Raw genomic sequence first — 12072 nt, forward strand, 5'->3', positions numbered from 1 at the left:
TTTTTATGCATCAGTATACGTTCCCTCTTATTGCTATGGTATATTGCATAGATAGTATGGATGTAGCCCAATTTGTTTTAAGTGTCCATCTGTTGAAAGAGTTCTTAGGTGTTTTCAGCCTTCTTTGACATAAATCTGTGATGGATATTCATGAATATGTTTTCTTTCATTTTTTATTTTATTTTTTTTGATGAACATAAGCTTCTATTGCTCTTGGATAAATGCCTAAAAGTGCAATAGCTGGACAGAATGCCAGCTTTGTATTTCATGGTTTTTTTTTTTTTTTCGAATCTGTCAAAATGTTTGCCCAGATTGTGCCACTTTACATTCCCAGCAGCAATGTATAAGTGGTACAGATTCTCTGAAGGCTCTCCAGCACTGGGTTTGTTACAGACTTTAATTTTTAGGTGCGCAGTGGTATCTCATGGAGGCTTTAGCTTGCATCTTGCTAATGGTCAACCACATTGTGCAGTCTTTCCATGCTTATTTGCTTTGTTTGTCTTCTTCACTGTGTTCATATGTTGGCCATATTTTCCATTTTGATCACTAGCTTTATTTCATATTTTGAGAGTTCCCTATTCTAGACATTTGTTTCTTATTGAATTTGTGAGTTGTAGTTCACAAATGTTTTCTTTATATCTGTACCTTATCCTTTAGTAGAATGTTTTGTAGAACAAGAAATTTTAGTTTTAATTTTTTTGTGGCACTGGAGGGTCAAACATGGAGCCTTGCACAATCTAGGCAAGTGTTCTACTACTGCGCTATCCTCAGTCCTAAAACTTTAATTCTGAGTAAAGTTTATGAAATTTTTTATGGTTCACCCTTTTTATGTTGTCCAAAATTACTTACCTACTAAGATCCCAAATTCTTTTTTTTAATACTAAAAGCATAATTTTTTCTCTGTGTGTGAGTTCCCATCTAGTTCCAACATTAGCTTTCTTAAACGTTGTATGTTTAAATCTATGTTTATTTGATTCCTATGAAAATTGCCCTATTATCCCAACATCCTTTGCTCAAAACCCTACAGTTTCTCTTTTAATTGTTTTCACATTTTTGTCCCAAATCTCTTGGACATATTTGTGTGGGCCTACTGCCACAGTGCTCTGTTTTATTGATTCATATATTTATCTTCTGGCAACACTATACTACTATTGTAGTTATATATGAAACCTAATGTGAGTGATTCCTTTCAGTTTATTATTTCCAAGTTTATTATAAATACTCTAGGGCCTATGGTGATCATACACTTTATCACCCCCTTGTGTGCCTTTATGAAATCCTTCAGTAGATTTTGATAGGAACATTGCAACTGTATATTGGTTTGTGGGACTTGAAATCTTTACTGTGTTGAGACCAGTAAGTTCAGTATGTCTTTCCACTTACTTGGCTATTATTTCATCTTTATTAACATTCTGTAATGCTTGACATACAGATCTTGTTTATATTTTATGTTTAAAAGCATTTTCCTTAAAGCAATTATAAAAGGTATTATATTATTAATGTTGACTTCTACATGTTCATTGTTTGTGCATAGACATCATATTGAAATCTTTTTATATTGATCTATCTTACATTCTGTAATGTCGCTGGATACACTTACTAGTTATAGAATTTCCAGTGGGCTGGGAGTTTGTTGCCAAGCACATCATTTGCAAATAGAGATAGTTTTATTTCTTCCTGCTTCATTCATATTACGTTTAGGGCCTTTTTTCTTTCCTTATTTCAGTGGCAAAATCACTAGCACTGATTGAACCCAAGTAGTAAGAGTGAATAGCCTTGACTTGCTTTGTATACCAGTGAGAAAGCTCATATTCTCCCACCAGGAAGTAAGAAAATGGCTATAGTTTTTTGGTAGGTCATCATTATCAGGCCGATTTGAATATCACTATTCCTAACTTGCCAAAAGTTCTTCATTAATAATGCAATGTTTTGTTGCATTGTTCAGCTATATTGATCTTTGTTAACCTGTTGCTATGATATATTGAATTAACTTTTTTAAAGATTGTCATTGTGCAATAGGTTGTTTCTACAAACCAACAAGCAAACCCTCATTCCTGAAGACAACATCAGAACAATTCATTGAATATGGAGAGATAGAGCTGGTGCCTTCATTGAACCTTTGCTCCCATGGTCTAGTGTCTCAGACATGGGAAAGTACTCTGCAGGCTACCGAAAGAAAAAATGTAAATAATAACACAACCATAAAATCCTTTGAGCTACAATCTCTCCTGCCTGCAAAATATACCATGGCAGTGGTGACAGGTAGCTTATGGGAGTAACCAGCCAATGTCTTATTTATCTTAAGGCCCACACCTTGAGATTGAGCCCATGTCTGTCAGTGCTAAGGTGATCAAGAATCAGAGACTATGTGGTTCAGAAACCTAGAGTATAACCAAGTATTACTTGTCTAAAACAAAACACAACCCAAAAACAGTAAAATGACTCCTAATATTATTTTACTATATTCATAGATCGATACCTTATTTAGCCATCATCAGAGAGACTTTTTACTGCAGCTGACGTGAACAAATACAGAGACACACAACCAGTCATTATGCAGAGATAGAGACCTAGGAACATACAGCTCTAAACAAGATGTCTCCATCAAATACCTCTCTTCAGAACTCAGGGAATCCCTCAGAAGAGGAGAGAGGAGTTCGGGGAGACAGAGGGGTGGAGGATACCAAAAGAAAAGGGCTTATAAAACAACTGAGCAAAGCTCATATGAGCGCACAGAGACTGGAGCAGTAATCCGAGGACCTACACAGGTCTGCGCGTATGTACCTTGCATATAAACTGTTGCTCTTAGTTTAATACATTTATGGGATTCTTGAATGTGTGAGTGACTGGGTCTCTGATTCTCTGATTTCTTATACCTGATCTTAGAACTTTTTTTATTTTTCTGTGAGCTTATCTTGTTAAACTTTGATTTGATGGTTTTTGTTTTAATTTATTATATTTTGTTATGTTTTATTGTTATCTCTTATAAGTCTGCTCTTTTCTTATGTAAGGTTAAAAGAGGGGTCCTAAAGATGGGATAGGATGTATGGAGGAACAAGGAGGAGTAGAGGAAGGTGAACTTGTATTCAGATTATCATATAGAAAAAGAATCTATGTTATAAAAAGGAAAAAAATTTAAAAATAATAAAAATATTTAGGAATTTGAGGAAAATAAAAACAGTCATTGTGTACCTGAAATAAATCCTACTTGGTTATGATGTAAAATTATTTTTTGCACTGTATTGGATTTACTGACCTGAGGTAAGAACTAGAACATCTGTATTCATGTGAGATATTTCACTCTTTTCTCTGTTGTACTGATATCACCTAGCTTTTGTATGACAATGATGATTTCATAAAATGATTTAAGAAATTTTTCTGTTTCTTCTTTTGATAAACCCTCATTTTTAAAAAGACATGCTATCTTATTGATGTTTATTCTGATTGAATATTTCTGCTAGAAGTCTCCAGTGAGACTATCTGAGTCTAGAGATTTTTCTTTGGGGAAATGTTGAAACTCAGAGCTCACACTCTTTGTTGGTTTAGAACATTCGGATTTTTTTCTGCTTCTTGTTGAGGGAGTGCCTTTCTTCTACATTGTTGGATTCTTAAGCATAGATCCCATGGCAGCTTTTTTTTTTCCAGTCTCATGACTAGCATTTAGAATAACATTTCTAAGCTCTTTCCATTTCTGGGACAGAACATCAATAAACATGAATGAGCACAGATCTCTGTAGTTGGAGATAGAGTCCTTTAGATTCATGCCCAAGAACGTTGTAGCAGATCCTGTGGTAGATTTATTTCCAGATTTTTTTAGAGACTTCCACACTGATGTCCACTGAGGCTACACCTGTGTGCCTCTCACCAGCAGGGAATGTGTGCTCTTATTCTCCTATGTCCTTGTCAAAGTTTGTCATCACAATTTTGTCCTTGCCATCCTGACAGGGGAAAGATGAAGTATCAATAGTTTTAATTTGTAGTTCCCTGATAGATAAGGATGTTACACATTTAAAAATGATTTTTCTGTTGAGAATACTATAGTTTCATGACTGAATTTTCAATTGAGTTGTTTAGTGTTTTGAGTTCCTTATACATTTTAGATACTAACCCTCTTTCAGATGTATAGCTGGTAAAGTTTTTGCCACTGATCTGCCACTTCATGTGAATGGTAGTATCCCTTGCTCTGAGGAATGTTTTTAGCTTCCTGAGGTCCCATTTGTCAGTTGTTGGTTTAAATGCCCATGTTACTCAAGTGCTACCCAGAAATCCCTTTCCTGTGCTTAGAAGCTAAAGCTTATCATTGGCTTCTTCCTATAACTGTTAATATCTTCTTTAAGTTACCCTTTAAATTTTTCATTGGACAAATTCATTTTTCTTGATTAGATTCATTTATTCCAGGGTATTTTCTATTGTGAATGGACTTGTTTAGTTGATTTCTTTCTTTGCATGTTTGTTTTTGGAATACAAAAAGGCTCTTGTTTGTTCTATGTAAAGTGTATATCTTGCGACTTTGATGAACGTGGCTGTAAGAGTTTTCTTGTGGAGTCCTTAGGGCCTTTGTGTTTAGAATTATGTCATATGCAAACATGGACAGCCTGACTTTTTCTTCCTTTTCTTTATCTCCTTCATTTGTCTTATTTTTCTAGCTATGACTTCGCATATTATACTGAATAGGAATGGAGTGAGTGAACATATTTGTTTTATTCCTGATTTTAGTAGAAACGCTTTTGAGATTTTTGAGCATAATGTAGGCTGTAGGCTCAGTGTATATTGTCTTTATTAGGTTGAAATATGTCCCCTGTATCCTTGTGTTCTGCGGGGCTTTTATGAAAAGATGTTGCATCTTGTCAAAACCCTTTTCTACATCTAATGGAATGTGGTTTCTGAACCTGAGTCTGTTTCTGTGTTATATTCCATTTATTGATTTACATGTGTTGAACTTCCCTGTATCTCTGGGATAAAGTTGACTTGATAATGGTCGATTTTTTTAAAATGCATTCTTGAGTTCAGTTTTCAAGCATTTAACTCAGAATTTTTGCATGTATGCTCATCACGCAGAGTGGCCTATAATTTTCTTATGCTTTTGCCTTTATTTGGTTGTAGTATCAGTGTAATATTAGCTTCATAAAAAGAATTTGGAACCATTCTTTCATTCTATTTTGTGGAATAGTCTAAGAAACATTACTTTTAGGGTTTTTTTGTTTTTGTTTTTTTATGTATAATCTGGTATAAATCTTCAGTAGATTCCCCTGGGCCTACCTTTATTGACTGGGAGTTCTTTGTTTCATTTTGTTTTTAATTGCTCTATCCATGTCATTGCTTATGAAGAGGTTGTTTATGGTATTAATATCTTCTTTTTAATTTTGTAGGTATGCTGCCTAGTTTTATATCAACTTGACACAAGACAGTTATCTGAAAGGAGAAAACCTCAAATGAAAAAAATTGTCTCTATAAGATCTATATGTAGGGCATTTTCTTGATTAGTGATTGATAGGGGAGGGTCCAGCCCATTGTGGGAAGTGTCATACCTGAGCTGGTGGTCCCAGGTTCTGTAAGAAAGCAGGCTGAGCAAGCCAATGGGAGCAAGCCAGTAAGCAGCACCCTTCCATGGCCTCTGCATCAGTGTCTGTCTCCAGGTTCTTGCCCTGTTTGAGTTCCTGCCCTGAACTAAGTAAGATATGGAATGTGTAAGCCTATCCATCCCAATTTGCTTTTTGGTCATGGTGTTTTGTTGCAGCTATAGAAACCTCAGTAGAACAGTGGGTTATATACATTAAGAAACCAACCTATTTGTTAACAATTTTTTCAGCTTGGTGTAATAAATGTTTTAGAAGGTTTTCTCTCAACCCTTTGGATTTTATTGATACCTTTTGCAATGTCTTCTGTCTCATCTCTAGCTTTATTAATTTTGACCTTTTTGCTTTTACTTTTGGTTCATTTGGCTAAAAGTTTATCAATCTTTTCAAAAAACCAACTCCTTTCACTTGTTCTTTCAGTTTTCTATTATTTTCTTCTTTCTTGTTTTGTTTTTGGTTTTGCTGCTGTCTTCTGGTTTACTGATTTTGTGTATCATTTGTTCTTGCTTTCTGAGAACTTCATAGGTATGACTTATCTATTAACTTGAAATCTCTCAATAATTTTTTATATAGGCATGTAGCTCTAAAGAAATTTACTTGTAGGAGATTGCTTTTATTGTTTCCTGTAGATTTTGATGTGTTGTGTTATTTTTACTCAGTTCTAGGAATTTTAAAATTTCCTTCTTATTTATTTAATTTTTGGTCTAATTATCATTCAAAAGTGTTTTTAGTTTCCATGAGTTTATAAACTTTCTGTAGATCTATTCCTGGTGGTATTGGTATCTAGCTTAATTCCTTTGCATTTAGAAGGAATGCAGAATGTTATTTTAATTTTCCTAAATTTGTTGAGATTTACTTTGTGTTCTAATATATGGTGAATTTTGGAGAAAGTTCCAGAGGCTACTGAGGAGAAATGTGCAATCTGTGTTTGGGTGGAAAGTTCTATTGATGTCTGTTAGGTTCCTCTGATTTATGATATCATTAAACTTCAGTGTTTCTCTGTTTAATGTGTGTTAAGATGATCTGACTATTGTGAGATTGGAGTACTGAAGTCTCCCACTGTTTATGTTTTGGGGTTAGTCTGTGGTTTTAGAGCTAATATTTGTTTTATGAAACTTGATACACTTGTCTTTGATGTGTAAATGTTTAGATTTGTAATATTCTCATGGTGAATTGTTTCTATAACAAATATGGAGTGAGATTCCTTTTCCTTATTAGATTTGGTTTGAAGGCCATTTTATTTCAAATTTTGGAAAAACTATACCAGCTTGTTTCTTACTTCCATTTGCCTTGGTGTGTATTGTTAAAGACAAGGTGTAATTTTTAGAAGTAGCAAAAAGATATGTCTTGGTTTTTTGTGTAATTTAATCTGGTAGACTGTGTGTCTTTATTGGGGAATCCATTAATAGTAAGAGTAGTAAGAGTTTTTATTGAAAGTTGTATATTAATTCCCGTCCTATTGTTGATTTTATGATGTTTTGTGATACTTTGATTGATTTTTCTGCTATTGTTTATTTTCCCCCTGTGATCTCTTTGCTTTTTTTCCCCTTTACTCCAAAGTATTCTTTCCAGTATAATCTGTAGAGCTGGCCTGGAAGTCATAAATTCCTTTAGTATATAGTTTTTGAGTGAGGGGGTGGAAAGGGTGGATGACAGGGTCTCGTGGTATAATGGTGAATGGCTTTGAATTCACATAGATCTTCCTGTCTCTTCCTTTCATTCACCAACATGCCTGAGTCCTTTACTCTGTTTTTATTATGAAAAGTTTTTATTTCTCTTTCTATTTTAATAGATTGTTTTTGTGAGTATAATTGTTTGTTTATCTATGACTTTTTTCAAAGCTTATAATATAGCTCTTCAGAATACACCTACTCTCTATACAAGTTCCTGTTGAGCAATCTATGATTTTTTTCTGATGAGCCTTTCTTTATAAGTGACTTGACTTTCCCTAAGGCTGCCAATACCCTTTTATCATTCAGTATTTTTAGATGTTTTAATTATAAGATGCCATGAGGAGTTATTTTCTGGTCTTACACGATGTTGGTGTAGGCATCACAGTTTCTGGATAGATATCTCTTTTGTTATGTTTGGGAATTTTTCTTCTGTAATTTTATTGAAAATAATTTCTATTCCTTTGCTGTGGTGTTTTCCTCTATCTTCATAATCTGAAGGATAAGTCTTTTTACAGTCTCACAAGTCTGTTTGTTTATTTATGTATTTATTTATTGTTATTATTATTTACCTTTACAGAGTAATACAATTCTTCTGCCCTGTCTTTCAGTCCTGATACTCTGTTGTCTCCATGATCCATTCTGCTGGTGAGTTTTTCCATTGAGGATTTTATTTGCTTATTGAGTTGTCACTTCTGCATCATTCTAGTGTGGCCTTTCTTCAACAAATCTGTCACTTTGTTGAGTTTTTTTTTCTTTTTAAAATTTTCCATAATGATTTTGATCATGTTCATCCCACAATTTGCTAACTACTCCCAGATTCACTCTACCTCCCTATGCCCTCAAATGTGTGTCCCCTTCATTTTGATAATCCATCAAGTCAAATTCATATTTTACATGTATTCATTGCTGTGTCTCTATTTATTGGAAAGTGGTCACTTACCAGGGACCACACCATCAAAGAAAATAACTCTCCCTCCTTGAAAAGCAATTGAATGCCCATAGCTTTTCTTCAGCTAGTACTGGGAGTTCATGAACCCTTTTTTCTTCTATGCTAAAATGTTGATGGGCAGGATATTGTGCTTCATGGGCATCATGAGATCCTGAGTAGCTGTCTTGTTATGTTCAGAGACATTGCTTTACTCTGGTCTTTCCTGATCTCTGGCTCAATATCTCCTCCCTTCAAACCCTCCTGTGTAATATTCCTTACTTCCTTTAACAATCATGACCTCTTCTTTAATTGCTTTTGTGTGTGTGTGTGTGGGGGTATGCATGTGTATGTGTGGACATGTGCATGCACGTGTATATTCCTAAACACATAAAAACATGCTCAATCTATAAAATGCTACTTGTATGTATGTGTTTGTCATTGACTATTTGGTATTAGATAACAAATTGGTGTGCTCCTCTCTGGGGAAGACTATTTCTTTTACGCTTAGCATTCCTTAGTTGCTTATAGTTCTTTGTTTAGGGCTGAACCTCCTGGGATCCCCATATCCATGTTGGCATGTCTGTTGGTTTTATGCTTGCTCAGGCCATGTGTTGGCAGATAGGTTGATGAGACTTTGTGGGTGTACCATTGGATATTCCTGAGAAACACAATCTGGTATCAATCTCCCTGTTCCTATGGCTAGTACAATTTTCCCTCCTCTTCTTCCACAATGATCCCCTAGCCTTAGGTGTGGGAGTTATATGTAGATGCATCAGTTATGACTAGGCTTTACAACTCTGCATTTTGACTGATTGTGGTTTTCTGTAATAGTCTCCAGCTATAGCACATAAAAGTTTCCTTGATGAGGGGGTGAAGGTTACAATTACCTGTGGGTGTAAGAATAAATACTTAAATGTAGTTAGGGGGTATGCTAACTTAGTAAAGTGGTAGTTGTAGCTTCACCTCTAAGATCCACTACCTCACTAGGCCTAGATAGTTGGCTAGGTTTTCAGTCATTCTCCTGCATTATTTATCTGGAAGTTTTGTTGGTGGTTTTCTTTGAGTGCCATTATTATGGGATTAATGCTTTGTGAAAGAGACATCTTGTCTTGGATTTTCATGCTCTTTTGTTTCTGGCTGGGACTTTTGCCTCTGAAGTCGTTGGTTGATTGGGTTCTTATTCTCTGTCTTTCCTCTTTTCTTCCTTCAATTTTTTTCCTTTCAGTGGAGGAATTTACCTAGTTCAGAGGACTAGTCTTAGGACAAGTAAGAAGCCTATTCCCCTCTTGGGGGATGGTACAAGAAGTTCTTTGGGGTCATAGGTAGGAGGACCTAAGGAGAGGAAACTGAGATCCCCATTTTCTGCTGGAGGATAAAGTGGGCTGGGCTTAGATTAGAACCTCTTAGATCAGAATGTATAAGGTATAACTTAGATAGTCCTCCTCATTAGTTAAAAAAAAAAAAAAAACACTGTGCTGAACAAATTCCCCATTCACTCCATATTAACCGCATTTTATGTAGTTGGAAATGCTTTACTTTCATTTTTATTTAAGTGTGTGGGGAGTATTTTAATTTTCTTAAAGATTTTTTTTTGAATCCATGAATCATTTAGAAATTTGATGTTTAATTCCACTGTTTAAGTTCTTCCTGTTACTGAGATTTAGTTTAAATCCATTGTGGTCAAAGGAAATAGTTGATATGATTCTGTTTTAAAAAAAATATTTATTCATTCACTTTACATCTCAATATCAGTCCCCCTCCTCCTAGAACCTCCTCATACAGTTCCTCCCCCTTCTCCTCTGAGAATGGGGAGCCCCTCCCATATAAACCTTCCACCCTGGCACATCAAGTTACTGCAGGAATAGGCCAATCCTCTCACACTGAACTCAGACAAGGCAGCACACTTATGGGCATGAGATACACAGGCAGACAGCAAGTTCATGGACAGCCCCATTCCAGTTGTTGAGGGACCCACATAAAGACCAAGCTACACATCTGCTACCTATGTGTGTGTGGAGGGGTCTAGCCCATGCTCTCTCTTTGGTTGGTGGTTCAGTCTCTAGGCACTCCCCAAGGGTCCAGGTTAGTTGACTCTATTGGTCTTCAGAGTCCCTACCCTCTTTGGGTCCCTCAATTCTTCACACGACTCTTCCATAAGACTCCCAGAGCTCTATCTAATGTTTGTCTATGGGTCTCTGAATCTCTTTCCATTGGTTGCTGGTTGTTGCCTTTCAGAAAGACAATTATGCTGGGCTCTTTCTGCAAACATAACAGAGTGTCATTAATACTGTCAGAGATCGGTTCTTGCCCATGGGATGGATCTCAGTTTTGGCTGGTCATTAGTTTGCCATTCCCTCCATCTCTGTTCTTTATCCCTACGTATCTTGTAGGCAGAACACATTTTGGGTAGAAGGTTTTGTGAGTGGGTTTCCTTCCTTATCCCAACACTAGGAGGGCTATAGAAAGTGTCCACTTCAGAATCCATATCCCCCACTGCTAAAAGTCTCAACTAGAGTTGCCCCCATGACACCCTGGGGTATCCCCCTGTTCCTGCTCTGGCACATCCTAGCAGTATATCCACAGCTCTTTAAATTTGTTGAAGTTTATGCTATACTCCTAGATACAGTTGGTTTGATGATTATTAAATGGTATGTATAGTCTATGTTGAGAGCAGTATTCTCTATATACAAACTACGTACTGTATCATGTTATACATACCTGTTATATGCCAGCTGATTTTGTCTAGTAGGCAAGTCATTTGATGAATATAGTCTTAGGCTGAGCCGCAGTGCTGTACCTGTGTAGTCTTTCTCCCAGCAGTTTCAGATTTGCCACATTCTTTGCAGTTATTTTATTTGGGGTGCAAACTTATGGCCATTCTTTGCCCATTAATTTTGCGTTTCTAACACAGTGTCTCATATATAATGTAGGCTTTCAGGAGACATTCCTGAGTGCCCAAGGAAGTTAAAATCAAGCACGGACATCAATGAAAGATAGAACAGATCTCACTTCCTCACGCTGTGCTTGCCCCCTGGTTGTATAAATTATGCATCATATAGTTTTTAATTAAGTTTTCTTCATTCTTCATTTATTTTCTTTAGCATTGACTTGAACATTTTTATAAGAAGGAGAAAAGCTTACTGGAAAGTGCGTGGATTTTCTACGGAAAACAGAGTTTATCTTAAATATAAGCTCCATGACCAAACAGATCATTTAGTCTCTTTAATTTTCAGCTTCTTAGCTCAAAAATGAAAAGGGTGGTAGTCTTATTAATTAAGGAATAGTTGATGGAAAGTGGTAGAGTCTCTGGCTTAAACAATAATAATAAATAATTATGTTACTTAACATGAAAATTTTGAAGTAATTTCAAGTGTGATTTGAGTCATAAGTTACTTTTATCATGAGGGAATAAATGTATCTTCTTTCCTCCCTCCTGCCTTACCCTCGGCCTACTGCTGAATCTTCCCCTCCCTTCCTTCCTCCTTGATTCTTTTTGAGGCAGAGTCTCATTGTGTCACCCAGGCTGGCCAGGAATTCATTATCTTATTTCTCTTTCCCTATGAAATGTATGCTTCTCCTCAACAGTACTATTGATACTTTGGACAAAATATCTTTTCTGTGGCACTTTCCTGTGCTTAAAAGAATGTTTAGCAGTATCCTTGGTTGACGCCAGTTGTCCTGTATGTCATGACAACCAAAAGTGTATTTAGACATTGTCAAACACCACTGAGAGATAAATTTGACCCTTGGCAGAGAATGGCTGTTCTAGAGAGTCACAATGCTAACATTAAAAAAAAAAAAAAACCAAAAAACAAAGTTCTAACCTCATTCCAAAAGCCCATCAACAATATGTCAAAAAACCTTTAGTGTTTACTTTCTGTGACACAGGTTCTTG

General features: G+C 35.9%; 1 protein-coding gene across 1 annotated transcript in view; it reads left to right on the top strand.

The window, feature by feature from the left end:
* Positions 1-12072, top strand: part of Hs3st4 (heparan sulfate-glucosamine 3-sulfotransferase 4) — a 401599-nt gene that overhangs the window by 101658 nt on the left and 287869 nt on the right. The window lies entirely within an intron of this gene.

Source organism: Grammomys surdaster, unplaced genomic scaffold (genome assembly GCF_004785775.1).
Source record: "Grammomys surdaster isolate TR1022 unplaced genomic scaffold, NIH_TR_1.0 142, whole genome shotgun sequence".
Classification (NCBI taxonomy): domain Eukaryota; kingdom Metazoa; phylum Chordata; class Mammalia; order Rodentia; family Muridae; genus Grammomys; species Grammomys surdaster.